The 22,461-nt window shown below is 41.0% G+C and overlaps 1 long non-coding RNA gene across 1 annotated transcript; it reads right to left on the bottom strand.

The window, feature by feature from the left end:
- Positions 1-243: 243 nt before the first annotated feature.
- On the bottom strand, positions 244-5,130 carry LOC106995341 (uncharacterized). Its single transcript, XR_003726077.2, has 3 exons — positions 5,084-5,130; positions 3,230-3,265; positions 244-1,382 (listed from the first exon to the last, which is right to left on the bottom strand). It is a non-coding gene; the product is annotated as an uncharacterized LOC106995341 (long non-coding RNA).
- Positions 5,131-22,461: the final 17,331 nt, after the last annotated feature.

Raw genomic sequence — 22,461 nt, 5'->3', positions numbered from 1 at the left:
TTATGATGCAATTCTGTGCATTGTGGAAGCAATCTATGCGTTTACACGCATCACTGTGAATCATAAGGCACATCTAAGTGTGGCGGATATGATTCAGTATGTTACAGAGTAAGTCTGTGGTATGTTACAGAGTAAGTCTGTGCCCCGAAGGGCTTGTGTGTACACTTAGGGTGAGTCTCAGTGCTCGATGGTGTTTGCGTGAGTTGTGAGGCAAGTATTTATATTGATGGGTGAATCTGCGCATTTTGGTGAATCTCTGTGCATGGCTGGGCATCTCCTGTTTTGTAGGCAGCAGCTTGTGCTACTTTGTAATCCCAAGGTGCTGGGATTACAGGCGTGAGTCACCACGCCCGGCTGGAGCAAGTATTTGTATTGTGTGGTGAGTGTGTCTTTTGTGACAGGAATCTGTGCACTGTAGGACAAGTTTGTGTGCTGTGGCCCAGTCCTGTGCATCAAGGAGTGATAGATGTTGTAAGACGTACTGTCGCATGTCTTTGTGGTGGGGTAAACTTGTCTGAAAGCTATAGGGGGAGTCTCTGTAGTATGGGTTTAGTCTGTGCTTTGTGGGGTGATTCTACGTGCTCTAGGGAGTGTCTGTGTAGTGCTGGGCAGGTCTGTGTCCTGATGTGATGGTCTGTGGCCTGTGGTGCTTGTCTGTACACAATGGGGTGAGTCTGTCTGTTGTGGGAGAGTCTACGTTGCGATGCGGGTCTTCAAGCTGTCTCATGAGTCTGTTCTCCGAAAAGTCTGTTTCTTGGCAAGAGTCCCTGTGCTCTAAGATGAGTCTAGGATCTGTGGTGAGAGTGTGTGATCTCAGGGGTGTCTGTGTGCCCCGGGGAGAGTCTGTTTCCTGTGGGAAGAAGCTGTATACTCTGGAGAAAGTCTATGTGCTCTGGGGTGAGGCTACTGGCCTTGAGAGTATGTGTGCTTGTCGGGGAAGCCATGTTGTATGGGGTAAGTCTGCATGCTGTGTGTTTCCTAGAAAGGGTTCGTGTGATGTGGGAACAGTGCACGATGCTGGGATTGTCCGTGTGTCATAGTAGAGTCCTTATGTGGGGGGGGCAAGTCTGTGTCACGCGGGGTGCGTCAGTGTGCCTTAGGTGAGTCTCTGCATGAAGGAGTACATATGTGCCTCTGGGAGAGTCTAATGATACGGGGAGTGGGGTGTCCGTGTGTTCTGGGGAAAATCTTTCTGCTGTGGTGTTTGTCGGTGTGCCTTTGGATATGTCTGTGTACTGGAAGGCAAGTGTGTGTACTGTGGAAAGTGTCTGTGTGCTGTGGGAGTAAATGTGTGTTTGTGTTATCCGGCCAGTGTGCGCACTAAAGGATGAGTTTGTACACTGCGGATACAAGTCTGCTTCCAGGCAAGTCTCCCTTAGTATCTACAAATAATAATAGACAACACTTACATAATGGTTACTATGTGCCAGGCGCTGTTCTAAACATGCTGTTAGCATCCCCGTTTTACATCTGAGGAACCCGAGAGATTTAAGTTACCTTCCCACAGTCATGCAGCGAGCAAGCAGCCGAGGCTTGAAACCAGGCAGTCTGTTTCCTGTTCTCATACTATTATGATTCCCCTCGGGGCCCTGAGGGCATCGGTGGCCTCAAACCTTAAAAAGTCACTGGTGAGCATATAGAGAGCAGTTAATTTGGGAGGAAAGAAAAGGAGCGGCTAAAAGCCTTCCAAGCTTTATAAAAAAAAAAAAAAAAATGCTCCATATACAATAACGATGGCAGCTTAACTCAGAAAAACTGACGTCATGTCTGCCAAATAACTCCAGCCACTGCGGCCCTCAGAACCCCTCCCCTGGCCTCACAGCCGCATTCTGCTACTGCAGTGGAGCAAATGCGCATGCCCTGGCGAGCTGCCATTGCCAGGGAAACCAACCTCCTCATAAACAAAACACAGTCTAATGCGGCAAGTCAGGAAACTACTGGGACTGAGGCTGTCAGCCAAAGGAGCCCCTTGCAATAACCGCGGGCAAGGCAGCCTCCCACTCACGCGCCCCCGCCCCGCCCCGCCCCGCCCTTTTTTTTTCTTCCAGAATTAGTAAAGCTAGAGGCCCGGAGCAGAAGTCAACAGAGAAAGAAAGCTTCGTTGGGGGCCCAGGAGAAGGTTGGTAATAGGCAGCAAGTGATTTTAATTGTCAGATCTCTCTGGGCAATATTTAACCCATCTCCTACTAAAAAAACTCCTTGCTTTATGTCTTGAGCCTTACACCTGCAGTGAAAAGACATGGCCCACTGGGGTGTGTCCCTGTCTAGGAGAGGTAATGGCAGTGGTGGCATGGATTAGGACTCACCCTAGCTCCTTTAAAACCCTACGTGAAACTGCGACCAGCAACAGGCTGGCAAACATTATTTACTTCTACTCCTCATACATTTCTTGTATTTCCCTCTTATATCATTCTAGAAAATTCCAGGAACTGAGTGGAGGCAAGTTTAACTCACTGAGTATCTGAAGAGTAAAAAAAAGAGGTTGAAGGAGGAACTTTAACCCCGGGGGCATTTTTTTTTTAACACACGATTGGGATATCAGGTGTGCCCAAGAGGAATAGCACACCTGAAACCGTGGTTTCCTGTATTTGGATTCCTTAATTTTAATTTGCAACAAGAATGTGACAAACAGTAACACAGTTAAAATGAAAAAAAATCCTGCTTAAAATACTGCCCTAATCTGCATGTGCCTAGGATTTTTGAAAGGCACATGCACAAACATGGTGCTCTAGTATGCTGTCAGAAGCTGCAGGAAGGTAGGAGCACTATTGAGAAATGTAACCATCTTGGGTAAAGAGAAAATGGCCGACCTGTGGAAAGCTACACCCTATCTAATGGAAAAACAGTTGTTGCGTTGGATTATTCAATAAGTGATGCTGAAACAATCGGTGACCTATTAGGGGGAAAAAAAATTTAATCCTACTGTATACCATATATCAAAATGAATTCTAGGTGGATTAAAGAGTTAATTGTAAAAAAATGAAGCAATTAAATAACTAGAAAAAATACAGGTGAATACACTAATCAAAGGAAAGAAAAAAATCACAACACTTAAAATGGTCAGATATGGAAATCTAACATGTAAAACTGTGAAATATCAAAAAAATCACCACCATAAATGGTAAAAATTAATAGGAAAACAATGGCTGGAAAATAATGTTTATACCACATATAATAAATGAATTAGATGATAGGTGTTGGGAGGAAGAAACCTCAAACTGATTCATACCATTTGATCCACGAATTCCATGTCTATGAATTTTTCCTAGGGAGAAAAAACCAGAAAAGCACATAGAGATTTATATGGAAAGATATTCCTTCAGTTATTTATAACAGCAAAAATAATGTACATATAAACATTCAATAATCAGACATTTAGTGGGACATCTATATGATAGAAAATTACACATCCACAAAACATCATATTCTTGTGAAATATTTTAAAATATGGGGAATTGCTCCCAATATATATTTAATGGATAAAACAGGCTAAAAATTGTATGTACATGTGATCTTCATTTTTATAAAATATATATTTCTATGCATTTATTTGCACATATTCAGAGAAAAGAGACTGACAGTAATAAGATTAACAGTAATTATCTCTAAAGTTATGGGATTATGGGTAATTTTTATAGTCATCTTTAAATTATTCAAAATTTACTACAATGACTATGATATTTTTATAGTAAAGGGGAAAACATCATTTTTAATATTTTAGTAAGTATATAAAAGCACCGGAAGCACAGAGAGGAGGGTGTAGAAGCAAAGACAAAATACCAGTATAGGCCAGCGGAGGATCACGCAAAACGAGCTCATTATGTACTACAGAAAGATTATAGCATTATTTGCATGTCAGTATGTATAGAATTTCTTATACAAGATGGAGTCCTGGCAAATTTTCTTCGCTACACCAGAGAATGGTCACATGTCCCTGGATGCGTCAGTCACTCTCTTTGCCGCAGTGCTCTGTTCAACACCCCCTCCCTTTGCCTCCAGTATGTTCTCTCCCTTTCCCTCTGCAAAACATGCTACCAGCAGACATGTTCAACTTGGGAAAATGGACTTTCTTTTAAGCTTTTTCATTCTTATTTTTCCTCCTTGATTGCTGCTGTTTTGTCATCTAACTAAAAATCGAATCTATTTATCTATCATTTTTCTTTTCCTCATGTTCAAGGGTCAATTTGAATTTCAGAGAAATAAACCCCCACTTCACTTGTTTTTTTTTTTTTTTTTTTTTTTTTCCATTTTTCTTGCAGAAACAGAGCTACAAAAGCATAGACATTTTCAGGAATGTTTCAGAAACAAACATAAAAGCTTTGTTGATAAGAATCTCTGCTATCTGTCTCACATCTCTTTTCAAAAAAAGAAGCACTGAGAACACTTTGTCTTTACTGTATAAATTGCTGTCCAAAAATACAAATGAATTTTTTCCAATGAAGGCACAATCATAATATTCATTATTACTTTTTCATGATTTTTTCATCCTAAAGCCAAATTTTAATGTTTCTCATTGAATACACGTTCATATCTCACATGAAGCAATCAGTCTGAACATTATTACAAACTGCCCTCTTCCTCATTTTTTTCTAGTACAGACATCCCGTCACACGACTTTCTTAATTTAAAAAATAAGGCATCGTATCCTTTCCTGCATTGCAAAATATTTTTCTTATGGTCTCCCAGCACTGAGAAGATAAACCAGGTTTGAGAACATCTTGAATCATAACCCATTTCATCACGTCAAATACAAATATCATAAAGCTGAGGTACAATTCTGAAAGCAATTTTCCAATTTAGTAACATCTTCATTAAATCTTATTTTAGGAAATATTTTACAAGAATCACAAGGGGGAAGTTTCTATATTTCCTCCTAGCAACTCCGTCATTTAAGAAACAAGCTTTAAACTAGAAAAATGACCAGGTGATATTTAGAATTTAATTAATCCATTTCCCAATGCTGCCGATTAGAATCAGGGATTCCTACACAGTTCTGCATTATTCTCTTCCATCAAAACATGTCACTTGCTTTAAAAATCTTAGTCTGGATATCTATTTTACAAAATATTTCTCAGCGACTTACCAGCGGCACGCTGTCTCCCCACCAGCTCTGAGGCTGTCTGTCGCACTGAAGGAGTGGGGGCAAACAGCAGCGCAACAGCCACTTGGAAATGAGATGTGCTCTGAAAAAGGGATTATCCCTATGGAAAGAAATGAAAGGCCTTGAGATTATCCTCAAGAATTCTCCAAAAACATGAAATCATACTAAACATTATATGCTAAAATGTGCATGCTCATCAAAGGGCAGATTTTAATAGCTAAACCTCTAATCCAAAACACACTGAAGTTGCCTTGATTTCCAGAGGAACCCCTACAAGACTATGAGCTTTTGGCTCTCCCGTCTCCTAGCAACAGTCCCATTAACTTTTTTTTTCCCCTGCAGTGGTCCTACTAGGCATCAGAGAACATTGACAAGGTCTAGTCTCTGAGGATGAACATTACCATTTTGTTGTTCAGTATGCGTTTTCCCCCAGGCAAGTAATAAGGAAAGTTAGAAATTCAAATAACAAAGTCCCCAGAAGAAGATTTCTGATTCAAATGACATTCCACAGTGAAAAGCAGAAATTTTTCTGGTCCCCTCACTTGGTACAATGCTGTCAGTAGAACCCTGTTCTAATATGAATCTGCTCAATGCTACCAAACTGTACAGTTAAAATCAAGTGGAAATTTTTTGTTACATATTTTTTCCTACAATAAAAAAGAGAGAAAGAACGATTCATTCATCCCACAAATATGTGTCGTGCCACAAAGTGAGGTATTCCTGTATCACCACAGTCAAAATATGGTGCTGGGGACAGGGATTATAAAAGTGAATAAAAAAATAGTCCATCCTCCCTTTAAAAGTTCATAATGTAATAATATGCACAGGCTGCAAAAATAGAAGTATTTTGTTCAAGTTCTTCTTTTTTCCATCAGTTTTGGGTAACATTATCATTAGAGTTGTTACATGATCTGCCCCAAAATACTGGACTCCCAATGGGTGGAAGAAGTAAAGAAATACAGACTTAATTGTAAAATATATAAACATATATTCGTATATCTCAACTGATCATGCACATTTATCTTTACGGTGTAGCTTTCAGAAAAATTTTACTTCTATTTTCACAAATGTATTCACTTCAGAAAAACTTTACAACATTACATCATGACATAAACTGCTTTTAAAACTAATTTAATTTTTGCCAGATAGGAAGTATGTGGCAATTCAGTTCAATATCTTATAATAAAAAAAGATCAGTACCTTTACTATGTATTTACTATAGGCCAGGCACTTTTCTAAGTACCAGGTGATGAACCTGAAAAGGCTGTTATCATCACGTTGCACAGATGAAGAAACTGAAGAGATAAAGTAATGGAACAAGGACACCAACCTTTCTTACCCAGAGCTCAAGCTCCTCATCACAACATCATTGAATCACAAACATCGGAGTTCTTCTAAATCACCTGGAGTGTTCATTTTTTTAAATGAGGACTAAAGGGGACCTGTTCCCAAGTATTCTGTTTTGGCAGGCTAGGGGCAAGCCCAGAAATCTGTATTTTTAACAAACGTCATCATTTGGTTCTGACCAGAAAACTTAAATAGAATCTTTATTATTGGTAATGTTATTGGAGAAGTAAATTCTAAAACTATGATACATACATACACACACACACACACACACACACCACGTGTGTATATTCTGCATGGTTAGAACAAAGGAGTAAATGCATTTTGTGTGTGTGTTTTTTTTTTTGGAACCAGAGTTCTCACTATAGGAGAAAGGAGATACAGATATGAATCTGAGAAAGTGAAGAGAATCCTAAAGAAACCTGTGGTGACAGATTTGAATTGGAAGTTTTAGTATGAACTCATGATTTCCTAAGACAAATCTTCCTAGGTCCGTCAACAGAAAGGAGGCAATGGCATCCCAGTAGCAATTAATATGATACGGCAGCTGCAATGAGTACATCTAATGTCCAGCTATTAGTTTCTAAATACTGTTACCTACTAAAAGAAACCAAGTTTTACTGGAAAAATAGCTGACGCTATATAAGGGGCAGGAAAAATACAAGTGAGATTGAAGTATCTTGTATTATGAGCCAAAAAGCACTTGAAGAACGATGAGAACACATCAAAAAGACACAGGAGATGGCTTGAAAGGGCTCTCACTGGCTAAATCTGGTACAATTTGAACATCAAAAGGAATAATAATGGTCGTTGACTATAAAATATAGAATAAAAAAAAATCCATGAGTCCACAGTGATAGTAAAAAACAAAAAGTGGTAATGGAGAGGGTAACTGCTTTGTTCCAGAAGAATAACAGAAAAGAAACTGCTTTTTTCTAAAAGAATATACACGTGTAAAGAATGACAGAATTTGTAACTGACCATTTAGAAGCCATCAGTACAGGCTGGGCACGGTGACTCACACCTGTAATCCCAGTACTTTGCCTGTAATCCCAGAACTTTGGGAGGCCGACACAGGTGGATCTCCTGAGGTCAGGGGTTCGAGACCAGCCTGGCCAATATGGTGAAACTTCGTCTCTACTAAAAATACAAAAATTAGCTGCTCATGGTGACAGGCGCCCGTAATCCCAGCTACTTGGGAGGCTGAGGCAGGAGAATTGCTTGAACTCTAGAGGTAGAGGTTGCAGTGAGCCGAGATCGTGCCACTACACTCCAGCCTGGGTGACAGAGCGAGACTCCATCTCCAAATAAATAAATAAATAAGAAAGAAAGAAAGAAAGAAAAGAAAGAAACCATCAGTATAATAACAGATTTAGGCAAGAATCATCAATGCCAGCCAAAACCATTAGGCAAAATACTGGGGAAGCGAATATTCACAGGACTTTGAAGTATTGCCCATAGGCTACTAATTAAATATAAAAGAGAAAAATGTGCATTTTCAATGGAGTGATTTGGAATACCTCTGCCTTAACTGATTAAACTTCATGTCACCGATAATAGCACAAACTGAAATGTGTCTTTCGATGTGATGAAATGGGAAGCGCACGTCATCTATTTAAGTACTAGCCAAAAATATTTCATCGGAAGAATCAATCATTAAATCCAGATTGCGGAACAATCTAGAAGACAGCTGGCCTGAACCCATCTAATTATTTTTAAAAAGCGGGGGGTGGGGTGGGCAGGGAAACTATCCTAGATTAATGAAGATTAAAAAGATACAACACCAAATGCAATGTAACAATAGGTTAATCATTGGTAAATCTAGGTCAAGTATACACAGGTGTTCACTGTGGGTTTTTTTGAGCTTTTCTGTAGGCTTCAAGTCATTTTAAATGAAAAAAAAAAAATTATTGGCCGGGCACAGTGGCTTATGTCTGTAATCTCAGCACCTGGGAGGCCAAGGCGGATGGATCACCTGAGGTTAGGAGTTCAAGACCAGTCTGGCCAACATGGTGAAACCCCATCTCTACTAAAAATACAAAAATTAGGGCCGGGTGTGGCGGCTCACACCGGTAATCCCAGCACTTTCAGAGGCTGAAGCGTGTGGATGATCTGAGGTCAGGAGTTCGAGACCAGCCTGACTGATATGGTGACACCTCATCTCTACTAAAAAATACAAAAATTAGCTGAGTGTAGTGGTGTGCCCCTGTAGTCCCAGCTACTCAGGAGGCTTAGACAGGAGAATTGCTTGCACCCGCTTGAACCCAAGAGGCAGAGGCTGCAGTGAGCCGAGATGGAGCCACTGCATTCCAGCCTGGGCGACAGAGCGAGACTCTGTCTCAAAAACAAAAGAACAACAGCAACAAAATTAGCTGGGCATGGTGGCAGGCACGTGCCTGTAATCCCAGCTATTGAGGAGGCTGAGGTGGGAGAATCACTTGAACTTGAGAGGCAGAGTTTGCAGTGAGCTGAGATCGCGCCACTGCACTCCAGCCTGGGTGACAAAGTGAGACCTCATCTCAAAAAAGAAAAAGAAAAAAGAAAGAAAAGAAAAAATTATTAAAAGGTAAATTTAGCAAACGGGAAAATACTTTCAGAAAAAGAATTATTGCACAATAATCATATTTAAAGTTAAAATCCATATACATTTTGGAATTAATGATAATCAGGTTTGTAATTCTGAAATTAGAGAAAGAACTTTCCATACTGACCAGATGGAGGATGAATACAACTGGGCTTCCGTATCCATGAGTTCTTCATCTGTGAATTCAAAGTTGAAAATATTTTTTAAAAATCCATCTGCACTGGACATGTATAGACTTTTTTTCTGTGTCATTATTCCCTAAATAATACAATATAGGCATATCTCATTTTGTTGCACATCACTTTATTGCACTTCATAAATCTTGCATTTTTTACAAATTTAATGTTTGTGGCAACCCTGCATCTAGCAAGGCTATTGGTGCCATTTTTCCAACATGTGCTCACTTGGTGTCTCTATCACATTTTGGTAATTCTTGCTATATTTCAAACTTTTTCATTATCATTATATCTGTTATGATGATCTGTGATTAGTGATCTTCGATGTTACTATTGTAATTATTTTGGGGCGCCATAAACTGTGCCCATATAAAAGGGGAACTTAGGCCAGGTGCAGTGGCTCACCTGTGATCCCAGCACTTTGGGAGGCCAAGGCAGGCGGATCACGAGGTCAGGAGTTCAAGACCAGCCTGGCCAACATGGTGAAACCCTGTCTCTACTAAAATAAAATTTAAAAAAAAATTTAAAAAAATAGCTGGGCATGGTGGTGTGTGCCTGTAATCCCAGCTACTCAGAAGGCTGAGGCAGGAGAATTGGTTGATCCCGGAAGGCAGAGGTTGCAGTAAGCTGAGATCACGCCACTGCACTCCAGCCTGGGCAACAGAGCGAGACTCCATCTCAGAAAATCAAAGAAAGGGGACAACTTAATTGATCAATGTTGTGTGTGTTCTGACTGCTCTACCACCCTGCTGTTTTCCTGTCTCTCTCCCTCTCTTCTAGATTTCCTATTCCCTGAGACAAAACAATAATGAAATTAAGCCAATTAATAATCCAACAATGACCTTTAAATGTTCGAGTGAAAGAGTCCTCCCACATCTCTCACTCTAAATCTAAAGCCAAAAATGAATAAGCTTAGTGAAAAGGGCACATGAAAAGCCGAGAGAGGCTGAGAGCAAGGGCTTTGGCACCAAACAGCCAAATAGTGAATACAAAGGAAACACTCTTGAAGGAAATTCAAAGTGCTACTCCAGTGAATACACGAAAGATAAGAAAGTGAAACAGCCTTATTGTTGATATAGACAAAGTTGGAGTGGTCTGGATAGATCAAACTAGCCACAACATTCCTTTAAGCCAAATCCTAATCCAGAGCAAGGCCCTAATTCTCTTCAACTCTGTGAAGGCCCTAGCCTTCGTATCCTAAGAGGCGAGGAAGCTGTAGAAGGAAAATTTGAAGGTAGCAAAGGTTGGTTCACAAAGTTGAAGGAAAGAAGCTCTCTCTATAGCATAAAGGTGCAAGGTGAAGCAGCAAGTGCTGATGGAGAAGCTGTAGCAAGTTATCCAGAAGATCCAGCTAAGATCATTGACGAAAGTAGCTACACTGAAGAACAGATTTGCAGTGTAGATGTAACAACATTCTATTAAAAGAAGATGTCATCTGGGACTTCAATAGCTAGAGAGAATAAATCGATACCTGGCTTCAGATCTTGAAATGACAGACTGGATCTCTTGTTAGGGATTAATGCAGCTGGTGACTTTAAATTGAAGCCAATGTTCATTTACCATTCTGATAACCTTAGGGCTCTTAATAATTATGCCACATCCACTCTGCCTGTGCTCTGTAAATGGAAAAACAAAGCCTGGATGACATCACGTCTATTTACAGCATGGTTTACTGAATATTTTAAGCTGACTATTGAAACACACTGCTCAGAAAAAGTAAGATTCTTTTCAAAATGTCGCTGCTCAATGACAATGCACCTATCCGTCCAAGAGCTCTGATGAAGGTGTCCAAGGAGATGAATATTGTGTTCATGCCTGCTAACACAATATCCATTTTGCAGCCCATGCATGGATCAAGAAGTAATTTTGACTTTCAAGTCTTATAATTTAACAAATAAATTTCATAAGTTTATAGATGTCATAGATAGTTATCCTTCGATGGAGCTAAACAAAGTCAATTGAAAACCTTCTGGAAATAAATCACCATTCTAGAAGCCATTATCAACATTTGTGATTCATGCTATTAAGAACATTTGTGGCTGGGCGCGGTGGCTCACGCCTGTAATCCCAGCACTTTGGGAGGCTGAGGCGGGTAGATCAATTGAGGTCAGGAGTTTGAGACCAGCCCCGCCAACATGGTGAAACCCCATCTCTATTAAAAAGTACAAAAATTAGCTGGGCGTGGTGGTGCACACCTGTAATTCCAGCTACTCAGGAGGCTGAGGCACGAGAATTGCTTGAACCTGGGAGGCAGAGGTTGCAGTGAGCCAAGATTGTGCCACTGTACTCCAGCCTGGGTGATAGAGCAAGACTCGGTCTCAAAAAAAAAAAAAAAAAGAAAAAAAGGAAAAAAAAAGAACATTTGTGATTCATGGGAGGAGAATATCAACATATTAACACGGGTTTGGAAGAACTTGATTCCAACCCTCATGAATAACTTTGAGAGGCTCAATACATCAGTGGAGGAGTTACCTGTAGATGTGGTGGAAATAACAAGAGAACTAGAATTAGAAATATAGCCTGAAGATGTAACTGAATTGCTGCAATCTCATGATAAATCTTGAATGGATGAGGAGTTGCTTCTTACAGATGAGCAAAGGAAGTGGTTTCTTGAGATAGTATCTTCTCCTGGAGAAGATGCTGTGAACATTGTTGACATTATTACAAAGGATTTAAAATATTCCATAAACTTAGTTGACAGAGCAGCAGCATGGTTTCAGAGGATTGACTCAAATTTTGAAAGAAGTTTTTTTGGTTTGTTTGTTTGTTTTTTTCAAGATGGAATCTTACTCTTGTCACCCAGGCTGGAGTGCCAGTGGCACAATCTTGGCTCACTGAAACCTCTGCCTCCCAGGTTCAAGCAATTCTCCTGCCTCAGCCTCCCAAGTAGCTGGGATTACAGGCGCTCGCCACTGCACCCGGCTAAGTTTTGTATTTTCAGTAGAGACAGGGTTTCACCATGTTGGCCAGGCTGGTTTTGAACTCCTGACCTTGTGATTCGCCCACCTCGGACTCCCAAAGTGCTGGATTATGGGCATGAGCCATGAAAGAAGTTTTACTGTGGGTAAAGTGCGATCAAATAGCATCACATTGTACAAAGAAATCTTTTGTGAAAGGAAGAGCAATAAATGTGGCAAAGTTCATTGCTCTTTTTTTTTTTTTTTTTAGAAAAAGGGTCTCCCTCTGTCACCCAGCCTTGAGTGCAGTGGCATGATCTCCGCTCACTGCAACCTCTACCTCCTAGGCTCAAGAGATCCACCAACCTCAGCCTCCTGAGTACCTGGGACTGCAGGCTTGTGCCACCACGCCTGGCTAATTCTTTTTGTATTTTTTGTAGAGATGGGGTTTTACCATGTTGCTCAGGCTGGTCTCGAACTCCTGAGCTCAAACGATCTTCCCACCTTGGTTTCCCAAAGTGCTGGGATTTTAGATGTAAGCCACTGCACCTGGCCTCGTTGTTCGTATTTTAAGGTATTGCCACAGCCACATCACCCTCCAGTAATCACCACCCTGATCAGTCATCAGCAATCAACATCAGGCAAGACCCACCTTCCACCAGCAAAATGATTGTGACTCACTAAAGGCTCAGATGATTGTTAGCATTTTTATCAGGAAAGTATTTTTTAAGTTACGGTATGTACTTTTTTTTAGGCATAGTGCTATTGCACATTTAATAGACCACAGTACAGTGTAAACATACCTTTTATATGCACTGGGAAATCAAAACATTTGTGTGACTTGCTTTACTGTGATATTTGCTTTATTGCAATGGTGTGGATATTGAACTGAACCTGGGATATCAGCAAGTTATGCCTATGTAACAACTATTTACATTATCTTAGCTCTAATACGTAATCTAGAGATCACTGAAATTATACCGGAGGAAATCCGTAGGACATATGCAGACACTACGCCATTTTCTATCACAGACTTGAGCATAGGCAGACTTCGGTAACCGTGGGAGGTTCTGGAACCAATCCTCCACAGATACACGGGACAACTGTATTTGTCATGTGCCATCTAGTGGTAAAGTGCTAATTTACCGTGCCTGAAGGATTTCTAATAACACTGAATTTGACAAATGACCTATTAAATATTACTATAATGTTATTGTCATAAATAAAATAAAACATTTTTGAATTATTGTGTATAAATAGAGTTCAAAGGTATTTCCCTTAATTTTCAGTATTTGTTCTTGATTATAGGGGAATGCCTCTGCTGAGACATCCTGATAATCTTTTGCATCTTTCCATAGGCTATATAGGCAAGGCTCAACTGGAAGCTGACCTAAATCTTGGTTAAGTGGCTTGTAATTCTCCCTGGGATACGATAAGGTAAGTGGTCCTGTGAGGACTGTTTCTTTCTGTCTCCCTATCTTATGGGAGGCTGCCAAAAGACAGTTCTCATCCACCTTCCTTATTCTGCTGAGGCACAGGATTTTCTATCTTGCTGCTTCTCTTATGGTGTGACTTCAGGCTATAGAACCACTTTGACATAGTATAGGAATAGTTCTTCCATGACAGAGTAACCCACTGCTCATACCATCTGTCATCTGAAGCCTCTGGTTCACTGTAATCCTGTGGAACTAAGGATGTGGGGAGCCGACACCATAATATTCTTGTTTATGCCGTCTGTGTTAGTAATAAACTGTCTGTATCCATTTAGGCTCCTTTTTTTTTTTTTTTGAAATGGAGTCTTACAGTATCACCCAGGCTGGAGCGTAGTAGCACGATCTTGGCTCACTGCAACCTCTGCCACCTGGGTTCAAGTGATTCTCTTGCCTCGGCCTCCCGAGTAGCTGAGATTACAGGTGCCTGCCACCGTGACTGGCTAATTTTTGTATTTTTAGTAGAGACAGGGTTTCACCATCTTGGCCAGGCTGGTCTTGAACTCCCGACCTCGTGATCCGCCCACCTTGGCCTCCCAAAGTGCTGGGATTACAGGCGTGAGCCACCGCGCCCAGCCTAGAAATGTAATTCTTAATTTCCAGATTCACAGAATTTTCCCACTTTTGTTATTGGTTTCTGGATTAATTGAATTGTAATCAGAAAAAAGAAAACAACTTTACATTATTTCAATCCTTCAAACATTGTTGAAATTTGCTTGACTTCTGTCCCCATCACTTTGTAAGGCCATGAAAACTGAAGCTCAAATTCATTTGAAACTGAAGCTTTGTAAGGCCATGAAGACTGGAGCTGAGTTTGACAGCTATTCTCAGGGCAAGGAGAGTTTCAGTGTTTCCTTTTCTTTTCAAGTTCTCACTTTCACTGAGATGTTTTGCCTTGTAGTTCCTAACTCTCTAGCCAACTTTTCCATATTTTCAAAAAGGCAGGCCAGGCATAATCACTCATGCTTGTAATTCCAGCACTTTAGGAGGCCGAAGTAGGAGAATCACCGGAACTCAGGAGTTCAAGACCATCCTGGGTCACATAGCAAAACTCTGACTCTAAAAAAATTAAAAAAAAAAAATAGCCAGATGAGGTGGCACCTAGTCCCAGCTACTAAGGAGGCTGAGGTGGGAGAACTGCTTGAGCCTGAGAGGTCGAGACTGCACTGAGCTATGGTCGTGCCACTGCACTCTGGCCTGGGTAACAGAGCAAGACTCCGTCTCAAGAAAAAAAAAAAGGCACACTGCAAATTTTTTTCTTTTTTAATTTTGTTAAATTGATGAATAATAATTGTATATATTCATGGGATACATAGTAGTCCTTAAATACATTTAACATATTATAGTGATCAGATCAGGGTAATTAGCATATCCATCATCTCACGCATTTATCATTTCTTTTTCTTTCTGTTAGGAATGTCCAATATCCCCATAGCTATTTGAAACTATATATTACTGTTACCTATAGTCTAGCATTTTTAATTGTTTTCAGCAAGATTGGTCTGAATCACATCATTTGAACACCAAATTTAGGTGCCCACTTGCAAATTACTATTTTTTACTTATACAATGAACAGTTTTGAAAAGTCAAAAAGGCCTGTAATCCCAGCACTTTGGGAGGCCAAGGCGGGCAGATCACGAGGTCAGGAGTTTCAGACCAGCCTGGCCAACACAGTGAAACCTTGTTTCTACTAAAAATACAAAAATTAGCTGGGTGTAGTGGCACGTGTCTGTAGTCCCAGCTACTCGGGAGGCTGAGGTGGGAGAATCATTTGAATCTGGGAGGTGGAGATTGCAGTGAGCCAAGACCATGCGCCATTGTGCTCCAGCCTGGGTGACAGAGTGAGACTCCGTCTCAAAACAAAAAAAAAAAAAAAAAAAAAGAAAGAAAAATAAAAATGTTCTAAATTAATAGAGAGAAATGTTAATGCTTTTTGAAGGGGAATTCATGTTCCTTGAACACTACTGCACCCTTCACTACTGTTTTTTGAAGGACACAAAAACATCTGGGTTGGCCAGCTCTTGAGGCACTCAAAGATAATCCATCATGAATTTGATCTCTATATTTACTGGTTAACTTTGTCCAGGGACATATATTCCACACACTAAATTCTAGCCCATTGAGGAACACAAGGGAAGCTCTTTATTATTTGAAAAAGAATTGAAGCACATAACAACTAAGGTTGCTAGGTCAGTCCCATATTAATAATGCTATAATGTACCAAACTTCACAATTTATAGACATTACCTCATTTAATCTTCATCACAACCACGGAAGGCAATTCCTACTCACCCTATTTTTTCATATTGGGAAACTGAAGCTAAGCAAAAGTAAGTGACCTGCATAGGACACCCAAGAAATGACAGAAACAGCAGTCAAAGCAAGATCTGCTTTTATTCCAAAACCGTATTCTTTCCACTAATTCTTGCTTCCTTTAGTCTTCATGTATGAAATACTTAGGTATAATGTATCAAACAAGACATGCAACAGAGTGTAGTCGCACAGGAGTGAGACCTCAAATAAAATGCTTACAATCGACTAAAGTAAACACCTCTGCAGTTCCCACCTAGTGTCAGTCACTATGCTAGGTTATTTCATATGCATTGTCTCATTTTCAGTCCTTTCAATTACTTTATGAAGTAACTTTCATCAAATTCCAGTTCCTTTCAAATTTTCTTTTAATGGACGTCTCAAATTTAAAATAACTTTCATTTCAGCCAGGCGCGGTGACTGACGCCTATAATCCTAGCAGTTTGGGAGGCCAAGGCAGGTGGATCACCTGAGGTCAGGAGTTCGAGACCAGTCTGGCCAGCACAGTGAAACCTGATCTCTACTAAAAATACAAAAATTAGCTGGGCTTGGTGGCGGGCACCTGTAGTCCCATACTTGGGAGGCTGAGGCAGAAGAATCACTTGAACCTGGGAGGTGAAGGTTGCAGTGAGCCGAGATGGCACCACTGCACTCCAGCCTGGGTGACAGAATGAGACTCCATCTCAAAAAAGTAAAAATAATAAAATAAAATAAAATAAAATAAAATAAAATAAAATAGCTTTCATTTCAAAAGTAAAATAACGTTCTCAGGGGCACACAATTAACTGGCAAGTAACCTAAAGGAAAGTAATCTCGAAAAAATCATGCCTTAGAAAAGTGCCAGCCTTCACAAAAGGTAAATTGGCAGTTATGTGTTATTACCTGTGGTCGACGATTTATTTATTATATATGCATCTGGATGAGTTTCTTTCACCTTCATTGAGACGTCTTCTTTATGACATTTCGGAGCCAGAACTATGCAATCATTCCTAAGGGCAAGAGAGGAATCAAGTCATAAAGAACATGCATTTGGGGCTCAGGTTTGCTTTGGAATTCTGGCTCCATTCTCCCACATAATAGCTCTACCTGTCCAAATTCTACCCCTCATTTCCCAACAGGAATATGCTGAACAGAAGAAATGAAAAGGCTTAGGGGACTCATCTTCATGTCAGCCTCTTCCTTCTCCAGTTCTACTCAGTGGCTGTCACTAATACTGCCACCTACAGGCTTATTCATCCCCTCTCTTGTCATGTTCATTCACAAATCCTAGAACACAGGATGATTAATAACTATTTGTTGAACGAATGAGCAGTAAATGTATTACACAAACATTGGTTGCATGATTCTTCTAAGACAATCCTTGTATTAGGGATATAGAAAAGAAAAAGACACGGTCCCTGCCTTTGAAGAGCTCGAAGTTAACTGGACAAGACAGAGAAATAAAACAAATTAAATAATACAGTGTAGTAAATACTCTTATAGAGGTATGGTGAAGATTGTGGAGGAGCGAGATAAGAGGTACCTAAGTGGGGAAGATATATCTGAGAAGGCTTCCAGACTAGAGGCAAAATCCAAGTTGAATATTGAAAGATGAATGGGTGTTCGTCAGAAAAGTTGAGGAGGAAGGACAGCATTTCAGACCGAGCAGCAAGTTCAACGAGAAAAAATGCTCCTGTCAATAGAAGAAAAAAGTGCTACTTGATAAAATTCAATATTTATTCATGTTAAAACTCTTAGAAAATTAGGTATAGCAGGCCAGGCACGGTGGTTCATGCCTGTAATCCCTGCTCTTTAGGAGGCCAAGGAGGGTGGATCACCTGAGGTCAGGAGTTCAAGACCAGCCTGGCCAACATGATGAAAACCCGTCTCTACTAAAAATACAAAAAATTAGCTGGGCGTGGTGGCGCATTCCTGTAATCTCAGCTACTCAGGAGGCTGAGGCGGGAGAATTGCTTGAACCCGAGAGGCAGAGGTTGCAGTGAGCCGAGATCGCGCCACTGCACTCCAGCCTGGGGAACAATAAGAACAAAACACTGTCTCAAAAAAAAAAAAAAAAAAAAGAGAAAAAAAGAAAAGGAAAAAGAAAATTAGGCATAGCAAGAAACTTCCTTAATCTGATAAAGGGTGTCAGGAAACTCTGGCAATGTTATATATCTCCACATAGGCCACCTAGGCAAGACTCAACCACAGTCTGATGGAACTCTTGGTGGAATATCCTTTGATGCTCTCAAAAGCACAGCAAAATAGGCAGTCTTGTGAGGAGCTGTCACAAAGCCATGTCTTGCCCATGTCCCTATCTAGGAGGAGGCTGTCAGGAGGCAGTTTCTCAATCACCTCCCTGGTTCTGGTGAGCCTAGGACTTTCTGCTTGCTCTGCACCCTCCCACACTGATATGGTTTGGCCGTGTCCTCACCCAAATCTCATCTTGAATTGTAGTTCTCATAATCCTCGCATGTCATGGGAGGGACCCAGTGGAAGGTAGTTAAATCATGGGGGCAGTTACCCCCGTGTCGTTCTTATGATAGTGAGCTTTATAAGGGGCTTTCCCCCCTTTTGCTCACCATTTCTCCTTGCTGCTGCCGTGTAAAGAAGGACATGTTTGCTTCCCCTTCTGCCCTTACTGTAAGCTTCCTAAGGCCTCTGCAACCATGCTGAAGTGTGAGTTAATTAAACCTCTTTTCTTTATAAATTACCCAGTCTTGTGTATGTCTTTATAAGCAGTGTGAGAATGAATTAATACAGTAAATTGGTACCAGGAGTAGGGCTGTACCCTGCAAAGCCACAGGCATGGAGCTCCCCAAGGCAGTGGGAGCCCACCTCTTGCATCAGCGTGACCTGAATGTGAGACGTGAAGTCAAAGGAGATCAGTTTGGAATTTTAAGGTTTAATGACTGCCCTATTGGATTTCAGACTTGCATGGGGCCTGTAGCCCCTTTGTTTTGGCCAATTTCTCCCATTCGGAATGGGTGTATTTACCCAATTCCTGTACCCCCATTCTATCTAGAAAGTAACTAACCTGCTTTTCATTTCACAGGCTCATAGGCAGAAGGGACTTGTCTTGTCTTAGATGAGACTTTGGACTTGAGCTTTTGAGTCAATGCTGGAATAAGTTAAGACTTTGGGGGGCTGTTGAGAAGGCATGATTGTGTTTTGAAATGTAAGAACATGAGATTTGGGAGGGGTCAGGGGTGCAATGATATGGTTAGGCTCTGTCCCAACCAAAATCTCATCTTGAATTGTAGTTACCATAATGTCCACGTGTTGTGGGAGGGATCCTGTGGAAGGTATTTGAATCATGAGGGTGATTACCCCTATGTTGCTGTTCTCATGATAGTAACTGAGTTCTCATGAGATCTGGTGGTTTTATAAGGGGCTTTTCCCCACTTTGTTCTGCACTTCTCCTCGCACATAGAATATTTTTCTTTCCTATTACTATGAAGTTTTTTTTTTTTTTTAAAGATCTTTACTTCATTTGGAATTCACTGTAGCATGCTGTGAGGATTTTAATTAAGTTTTCCAAATAATGTTGATTCTCCAATTGCTATGTACTGAATTCTATCATCACTTATTTTAAATGGAACCTTTATCACATACTGAATTCCCATGTATAAACGATCTGCTCCTAGACTCAATTCTGGGGCCAGGCGCAGTGGCTCACGCCTGTAATCCCAGCACTTTGAGAGGCCAAGGCAGATGGAGTTCAAGACAAGCCTGGCCAACATAGTGAAACCTCGTCTCTACTAAAAATACAAAAATTAGCTGGGCGTGGTGGCGCATGCCTGTAATGCCAGCTACTCGGGAGGCTGAGGCAGGAGAATCCCATGAACCCAGGAGGCAGAGGTTGCAGTGAGCCGAGATTGCACCACTACGCTCTAGCCAGGGTGACAGAGCGAGACTCTATCTCAAAAATAAATAAATAATTAGAAACAAAAATATAAGAATTTTTTTCCTTCCTTCCTTCCTTCCTTCCTTCCTTCCTTCCTTCCTTCCTTCCTTCCTTCCTTCCTTCCTTCCTTCCTTTCTTTCCTTCTTTCTTTTTTTGAGAGCAAGTCTTGCTCTGTTGCCCAGGCTGGAGTGCAGTGGCATAATATCGGCTCACTGCAATCTCCACCTCCTGGGTTCGAGCAATTCTCCTGCCTCAGCCTCCTAAATAGTCGGGATTACAGGCGCCCGCCACCATGCACGGCTAAATTTTGCATTTTTAGTAGAGACGGGGTTTCGCCATTTTGGCCAGGCTGGTCTCAAACTCCTGACCTCAAGTGATCCAGCCACCTCGGCCTCCCAAAGTGTTGGGATTACAGGCATGAGCCACCACGCCCAGCCAAGCATTTTTCTTGGAGAGTTCTGAAAAGAATATTTATACCAAAGAAATGACTCTATTCTAGGCTTGACCTAAATTATTCCTGGATTAAAGTGCAACCCACTTTAAATAAAGTATTTGAAATTAAATGAACTGTTTAGGGAGGATCCTCAAAGGCAGGTCATCAATGGTACTGTTTTTGTGAGATGCCTGGGACACTGGAACTGATCCTTGGGTCCCCATTTGGCATAAGGAGAACAGTACCACTGAGCCATGGCAGGCACACTGGCAGATTCAACAGCAGACTTGCTACTTCTACAGCAAAGTAAGATATTCAAGATCTATTTCATTGGAAAAATAGTATCTAGTCTCCAGAGAAGGACTCACAAAAGCAAGAGTTCATTCAGGAAAACAGAATTGGAACCACATTCCACTGTGGTTTTATCCTGAGCTGTTGATGTGCCCACGCCTAGTGTTGCTTAGAGAGAAAAAAAAACAACTAATTTATTTTAAATCAGTTGATAAAAGGGAAGATGGTGGTGTTTTCAACCTAATGCATACAAACTCTAAGAATGTAATGCATTTAAGTACTTTACATTAAAGATGAGTCCACTGAGTGTTCCAGCCATCTGCATTTATTAGAACGTATCTTCTAGCAAAGCATTGTACCCATATCAGTACAGCATGAGTAAAATCACAGAAGGTCACCTAGGTAGCTCAACTTTTCTGCTGATAATTTGGATGAAACTTTAATTTCCATCTGGATTCAAAGAGAAAAGAAGGTCCAGAATTAGGACTTATCCTTAACACAACTAGAAGCAGTCATGACTAAAAAATTGGGAAGAGTGAGAGAGCACAAATGAGCAAGAGAAGAATGAGAAACAGTGATGAAAGTGAGATGGCTGTCTTTAGTCTGCCCTTCTCCAGATTAAGGTTTTGTTTTTTGTTTGTTTGTTTGTTTAGATGGAGTCTCGCTCTCTTGCCCAGGCTGGAGTGCAATGGCACGATCTCAACTCACTGCAACCTCTGCCTCCTGGGTTCAAGTGATTCTCCTGCCTCAGCCTCCCAAATAGCTGGCATTACAGGCATGCGCCACCACGCCCAGCTAATTTTTGTATTTTTAGTAGAGACCGGGTTTCACCGTGTTGGCCAGGCTGGTCTCAGACTCCTGACCTCATGATCTGCCCTCCTCGGCCTCTCAAGGGGCTGGGATTACAGGCATGAGCCGCCATGCCCAGCCCTTCTCCAGATTAAACCTATAAATTCATGAACTGTTTCTTCTATGATAAAGTTTCAAAGTTCTCACCATTTTTAATATCCTCCTCTGGAGATTGTCTAGTGTGTCCTCCAGAGAATTATGCTAAAAATTCACCAAAATAAGCCAGCATTTGGCTGAAAAACACAGAAAAGACTAGTGTTGTTATATCCGTCGATCACAAACACTTCTAGACACCATATAGCAAAGCATGAGGTAATGGGGAAAACCTGGCACTGTATTAGATGCTGACATATAACAGCAAAAAAGACTGACAAGGTCCATGCCTTGAAAGAGTTTATGAGTTTGACAAGGAATCAAACAAATAATAAGAATGTAAGATAACAAGCTGGGTGTGGTGGCTCACACCTGTAATCCCAGCACCTTGGGAGGCAGAGATGGGCAGATCACCTGAGGCCAGGAGTTCGAGACCAGCCTGGTCAACATGGTGAAACCTTGTCTCTACCAAAAATACAAAAATTAGTCAGGTGCGGTGCCGCACACCTGTAATCCCCAGCTACTCAGGTGGCTGAGGCACAAGAATTGCTTGAACCCGAAAGGCAGAGGTTGCAGTGAACTGAGATCGCACCACTGCACCCCAGCCAGGGCAATGGTACGAGATTCTCTCTCAAAAAACAAACAAACAAACAAACAAAAATGTAAGATAACAATGAGCACTACAAATAAAATAAAGCAGAGTGATATATGCAGCCTAGGTAGTCAGGAAAGGCCACTCAGAGAGTGACATTTGAAGTGAGTCCTAACGACAAGAGTGAACCAAGAAACTTACATGTGGAAGTGCTTCCAGGCTGAAGGAAAAACTAATGCAAAGATCCTGAGACTGAATGAGCTTGATATATCCAGGGACCAAAAGATGGAAAATGATATGAGATAAGACGAAAACGGTGAGCAAGGGCCACGTCATGTAGGGCTCTACTAGCAATAGAAATGAACTTGGATATCTAATTTCATTTGAGATGGAGTAGGGACCCCTCTTAGG

The sequence above is a fragment of the Macaca mulatta genome, chromosome X, assembly GCF_049350105.2.
Source record: "Macaca mulatta isolate MMU2019108-1 chromosome X, T2T-MMU8v2.0, whole genome shotgun sequence".
Taxonomy (NCBI): Eukaryota; Metazoa; Chordata; class Mammalia; order Primates; family Cercopithecidae; genus Macaca; species Macaca mulatta.
This window is presented reverse-complemented; position numbering and strand designations above follow the sequence as displayed.